At 48.5% G+C, this 6,730-nt stretch overlaps 1 pseudogene; it reads left to right on the top strand.

Annotated features, from left to right (window-relative positions):
• The first annotated feature begins 638 nt into the window (after positions 1-638).
• On the top strand, positions 639-5,520 carry LOC123327395 (annotated as a pseudogene).
• Positions 5,521-6,730: the final 1,210 nt, after the last annotated feature.

Genomic DNA, 6,730 nt, shown 5'->3' with positions numbered 1-6,730 from the left:
CCCGTCGGCAAATCCAAACCACAAATAAAATTTATTCCAAGTGCCGACGCGGAAAAGGCGTTTTATTTTCCATCAATGTTTTTCGGTAAATTTCCAAATTAATTTCCGAACAATAAATAAATTTTAAATTAAATTAAACATTTTCAATATTTATTAAATTATTTTTTAATTTGAAAGTTTTCAAAAAAAATAATTATCGATAAATAAATAATACGACCGCCATATACAAGTCGTTCACCCGACAAATATTTCCTTTTCTTATTGCTTGGATATGTTTGTGGGTGTTTTAGAAGTATTTACAACGCGGAGAAAAGACTTCAATTCCAGTCATTCCATGTTCTACGTTTCTAGTTGTAAATAAAAGAATACAATTTTCTTCGTTCTAATAAACATTTTATATCACCGTGTTCCACATTCCAAGGGTTCCAACCGTAAATAAGGTGGACCCAATTACCATAGATCACAGGTCATTTATACAATTCGCTGTTCACTCCGAGTCACCTGTCCGATTAGTCTAAACTACGGCGTTTCCACTTCGTAAGTTTTACACCACTTAAATTATTAAGTGCAGTCTGAGGAATCTGTCTACTTTTTCAAAAGTGTGACAGGCTTCCCTCCCATTTCGCATTTCTTCGATTATGCCCATCGGGGACGATAAGAAGAAATTGTCCGCTGACAAGCCCAGGTCTATTTTTTCACCACAAGGGCCCAAGAGTCCAAGAATCCCAAGCATTTCGGTGAGAACGCCTGCGCAGATTTCCGACGACTGTGCTACCCCATCCAAAGCCACAGTACAGCGCACAGCTAAAAATATGGCTGCTTCAGATCTAGCGCTAGCCAAATGCATTTCGGTTTCTGACCGCTTAAGCGAATTTGAGGCTCAGATCAACACTCCGGAATCCGCAGCTCCAACCGTCACGATGCTTGGCGTCCGTCGCGACCAAGTCCGAACCCTATGGGACAAGGTTGAGGAGGAATACGATCTCTGCTCAGAGTGCCTTGTGTCAGCAGGCGAAGCGGCAGCAAGCACCATGCCTATTCTCAGGGTTAAATACAGTTATTGCTATTCAGTCTATGAAAGGTGTGTTGCCCAGCTCGTTGATAAAATCGAGCAGGGCACTTCTCAGTCCATCCCAACCGCGAACGCTGCGCCCCAGGCCTACATTTCCTCTGGCTGTCGGTTGCCTCCATGCGATACAAAAGTTTTCGCAGGCGATTATCTTCGCTGGCCGACTTTCCGGGATCTTTTCACAGCCATTTATATTAATAATCCACGGCTGACTCCGGTTGAAAAGTTATTCCACTTAAATGCCAAAAAAAGTGGCGACGCGCATGCCATAGTTTCGATTTCGCCTCTCACCAACGAGGGTTTCCGCTCTGCGTGGGAAAACCTGATAGAGCGTTTCGAAAAAAAACGATTGTTGGTAAACAGTCAATTGAAAATACTGTTTAATGTGCAGTCGATACCACAGGAATCTGGGGCGGCCTTGAAGGTACTGCAAAGTACTGTTTAAGGTTGCTTGACTTCCTTAGAACTGTCAGGCATCAACACTGAGAACTGGGACTGCCTGCTGGTATATCTGTGCTCATCCAAGCTCCCGAAGATAACTCTCTCCTTATGGGAGCAGTCGCTACATAAGAAAGCCGACATCCCGACATGGGGAGAGCTGAACACCTTCCTCACAGAACGTCATCGAACCCTAGAAGCAATCGATGATGTGAGACCGTCCGTACCGAGTCAGTCGCATTCCAAAGCGATAAACTCAAGTGGGCCCTCTAGAAAATTAAATTCCTACGAGACGAAAGTGGCTCCAAAATTGAAAAGTTGCGACTTGTGCAACAAGGAGAACCATCCTGTCCGTGTATGTCCGCGGTTTCTCCAAATGTCGGTTGACGACCGGTCAGCCTACATTAAACGGAAGCAGTTATGCTTAAACTGCTTCGCAACGGGACATCAGCTTCGTGAGTGCAAAAGCACTCACAATTGTTTTACTTGCCGTGGCCGGCATCACACGTTGTTGCACCGAAACAACCTCTGTTCCAGCAATTCAAGCCCTTCAAATCCTGCAAGGCCAATTTCCGCTAATCAGGCCAATTTCGTTCCAAATGAGCAAGCCGGTGTTCAAAATTATTTCGCCACGGGCTCAAGAGCTATCCTTCTTGGCACTGCCATAATCAATATCTCCCATCTTGGCACTAACTTTAAGGCACGCGCCCTGATCGACTCCGGATCAGAAGCGACATTCATAACCGAGCGACTGTTCAATCTAATTAGATTGCCATTCCAGGTGGTTCAAGCCCAAGTCTCGGGCTTAAACCAAACAGTAGCTGCTCAGTCCAAGAAGCTCTGCAGTTTCACCATCCGATCTCCGACTAGGCCCGCGTTGCACTTGGAGACGACGGCCTATGTCCTCCCTCAACTAGCCGGAAATCTGCCTTCCTACCCAATTCCGCAAAATTTCCTTTGGGATCTTCCCGATTTTCCACTGGCGGATCCAAAATTCTATGAGAGCGCACAAATAGATGTACTTATCGGAGCCGACATCCTGCCTTCGGTGCTTCTGAGTGGAGCAAAAACCAACATCTGTGGCTCTCTCTTGGGGCAAGAGACCATTTTCGGCTGGGTACTAACTGGGCCAGTGTCAGCCTCAGCCCAAAGCAGAATTTCCTCTTTTTCGACACAGATCTCCCACGCGTACGAGAATTCACTGGACAAACTCCTCACAAAATTTTGGGAGGTGGAGGATATACCAACAAAGTTGGTAAAAGAATCCGATTCCATGTGCGAGAAGAATTTCCTTCAAACGACCACGAGAAACGAGTGCGGCAAATATGTCGTTACTCTGCCTTTTCGCGACCCAGAACATATCGGTTCCGGGCTAGGGCATTCTAGGTCTTTCGCGTTGGCTCAGTTCTTAAGAAATGAGCAGCGTCTAAAAAGAGATGAGGCCTTGAAAGCGAGATACGATTCGGTGATCCAGGAATATCTCGACTTAAAGCACATGCGACAAGTTATTCCTACGCATGATTGCAACGCCTATTATATGCCACATCACGCCGTCTTAAAACCGGAGAGCGTAACTACTAAACTCCGTGTAGTATTCAATGCCTCCAGCCCATCATCGAATGGTACCAGTTTAAATGATATCCTTCATGCTGGCCCTGTCTTACAGTCCGACTTGACCATTCAAATTCTGAAGTGGCGCTATTTCCGATACGTGTTCAACGCCGATATCGAGAAAATGTATCGGCAGATCTGGGTAGATCCGAGACACACTCCATTCCAGCGAATACTTTTCCGTAACAATAGAGGGGAAATCAGAGATTTCGAACTGAAAACAGTAACCTTTGGAGTCAATTGCGCGCCTTTCCTGGCGATCCGAGTACTGCAGCAGCTAGCAGCTGACGTAGAACTCAGCCATCCAAAAGCTAGCAATGTCATTCGAAATTTCATGTATGTGGATGATGTTTTAGCCGGAGCGGACTCCACGGAAGAAGCTCAGCTCATGGTGCAAGAGCTCCGAGACGCTCTGAATTCTGCCGGATTTCCATTGAGGAAATGGACCTCCAACCAAAAGGAAGTTTTAGCGGCCATTCAGAGCAACCATCTTTTAAATACTGATTTTCTCGAGATCGATGCAGAAAGTACTGCCAAAACCCTCGGTATTCGCTGGAAAGCAACCTCCGACGAATTCTTCTTCAATTCTTCTTCTTCTTCTTCTTCTTCTTCAAATTGCCAAATTGTTCGACCCTGCCGGCTGGTTAGCGCCGTTTATCGTTCGAGCCAAAATTTTCATGCAGGAGATTTGGCTGCAGGAACTTGGGTGGGACGAAAACATTCCAAATGAGCTTTTTCAGCGATGGCTGAATTTTCTTCAAAGTTATTCAGTGTTAGAGCAGATACGCATTCCACGCTGGCTATCGTTTCGTCCAGATTTCAAGGTCGAGCATCATGGCTTTTGCGATGCGTCGCAAAAGGCTTACGGGGCGGCCATATATGTCCGCGTAGAAGTGGGCAGCACCATTATGGTGCAACTCCTGACCGCGAAAACCCGGGTAGCACCAGTCAAAACGGTTTCGCTCCCAAGATTGGAGCTGTGCGGAGCGTTATTGCTTTCCGAAATGGCTGCAGCCATCATTCCGCAGATCCCTACGACTACCTCCGAACTTTACTGTTGGACGGACTCCACGATAGTGCTTGCATGGTTAAGCAAGCCAGCATGCCAGTGGACCACATTTGTAGCCAATAGGGTGACGAAGATCGCCCAGGCCACAAAAACAGAGAATTGGTCTCATGTTCAATCTGAGCATAATCCAGCAGACCTGGCAAGTAGAGGAGTTTCCCTCCAAGATCTAGCCGATAGCCAGTTATGGTGGCACGGACCGACTTGGTTGCAAAATCCACGCAACCAATGGCCAACTCAAGTCAACGCTCCGGTGACCGACCTGGAGAAGCGTGCTCTAAAAGTCCATCTCGCGAAAGCTTCTTCTGAAGAGTTGTTGGCACGTTTCTCCAAGCTAGAGAAAGCTCTACGAGTCCTTGCTTATGTTTATCGCTTCATTCAGCGGTGCAGGAAGCAGACATCTCCATCTGATGTGCATCTACTGGCCACTGAAATCGCCGCCGCCGAGCGGTTCCTAATTTCGAACACTCAGCGCAGAGAATTCCCTGTGGAATATCACTGCCTAAGTGAAATGCGTCCAGTGCCAAGTTCAAGTGCCATCCTAAGCTTCAACCCGTTTCTAGATCCGCAAGGACTGATCAAGGCATGCGGCCGTGTGGCGGCTTCCGAAAGCCTTCAATACAATGAACACCATCCAGTGATTCTTCCGTATAACTGCCTGCTTTCTCGCCTCCTTGCGAATTTCACGCATCGCATAACTCTCCATGGTGGTAACCAGTTAATGGTGCGCCTCATCCGGTCGAAATACTGGATTCCGAGAATCAAGAACCTGATGAAAGCAGTGGTAAATTCGTGCAAAGTATGTGTGATCCACAAAAAGCGGTTGCAAAGCCAACTGATGGGTGTCCTGCCCAAAGAAAGAGCATCGTTCTCCCGACCATTCACGTATACTGGCATGGATTACGCCGGTCCGTTCGATATAAAGAACTATACAAAGGGGTATGTGTTAGTTTTTGTTTGTTTCTCCACCAAGGCCATCCACTTAGAGCCTACATCTGACTTAACGACCGAGAAGTTTCTTGCCGCTTTCTCTCGTTTTGTATCCAGAAGAGGGTGTCCACGTCAAGTCCAGTCAGACAATGGCAAAACCTTTGTTGGCGCTGCCACCCTGCTTTCCCGCGATTTTCTTCAAGCCGTAAAAGAGTCGGTGACGAATGCCTATATTCATCAAGAGATGCAATGGCAATTTATTCCTCCGGGAGCACCCCATTTGGGAGGCCTTTGGGAAGCAGGCGTAAAAAGCTTCAAGACGCTATTTTACAAATGCACGGCCACACGAAAATACACGTTCGAAGAGCTCTCCACGCTCTTGGCAAAAATAGAAGCGTGCCTTAACTCCAGGCCGCTCTCTCCTATGTCTGAAGATCCGACAGACTTGCTGGCTCTGACGCCAGGGCATTTCCTTGTCGGGGGACCCCTTATGTCCACGGTGGAACCCGAAGTAAAGGGGGAAACGAAATCCCTTCTTAATCGGTGGCAGCATTTGAAGGCTCTCCATCAGCAGTTCCGTGTGCGATGGAAAGAAGAGTACCTCAAAGAACTCCACAAGCGTTCTAAATGGCAGGCCCCGTCCAAAAATCTACGCATCGATGACATGGTCGTCATCAAGGACGACAACTTGCCCTCTAATGAGTGGCGGCTCGGCAGAATTAAGTCTGTTTTCCCAGGAGCTGACGGCAACGTCCGTGTAGTAAACATCCGTACTGCACGTGGAGTTATTAAACGTCCAGTGGCAAAAGTGGTGCTTTTGCCGACGGAGTCTTCCGAATCTCCACAATAATAGGCGCTCCTCTCGTCCTTAGTTGTAGTTCACTATCACTAATCATCCGTTATTTTTCATTTCGTTTTCGATCTCCTTTCGACATTCGACTACGCGCAGCATGGCTCCTCGTCAACAAAACGCACGCAGTGCTCGTGCCGTGGAGAGCAGACGTACCCGAGGTATTCAATCCTACCGATGCCGAGTCTGCCGCGGTATCCATCCTCTTCGGAAGTGCGCGAGGTTCCTAAAGCTCAGCGCTGAAAAGCGTTTGCGAGCAGCCCTCATTAACCAATACTGCGCCAATTGCCTCGCTCACGAGCATTCCACGGGAGACTGCCGAAGCGGTGATCGTTGCAAGAAGTGCGACCGATCCCACCACACGCTGCTCCACATGCACGAGCAGGTTAGCTCGTTGTCGCGGTCGCGAGCGCGCTCGCGTCGCCAACCGGTGCCAACCCGGCAAGCAGCTTCGGCCTCGTCCCAACGTTCCCGCCGGCACAATCCGCCAACTCAGCGTAGGAGTTCACCGCCACGACGACCGGAATCGACGACGCCAGGCCCATCGCTCTCGTCGCTGCTGCAACGCCACAGCGTGAACATCCTTCCCACAGCGCTGGTCAAGTTGGAGACCGGGACGAAGACCTTCGAGACCGCAGCACTTATCGATCCGTGCAGCCCCATGAGCTGCATCGACGCTTCGTTGGCGTCAGCCTTTAAGCTTTCGATGACCAATGTTGGCGACGAGAAGGTCAGCACGACGACGATTCGCTCCAGGATCGACGCG

This window comes from Drosophila simulans, unplaced genomic scaffold (genome assembly GCF_016746395.2).
Source record: "Drosophila simulans strain w501 unplaced genomic scaffold, Prin_Dsim_3.1 Segkk10_quiver_pilon, whole genome shotgun sequence".
Taxonomy (NCBI): Eukaryota; Metazoa; Arthropoda; class Insecta; order Diptera; family Drosophilidae; genus Drosophila; species Drosophila simulans.
This window is presented reverse-complemented; position numbering and strand designations above follow the sequence as displayed.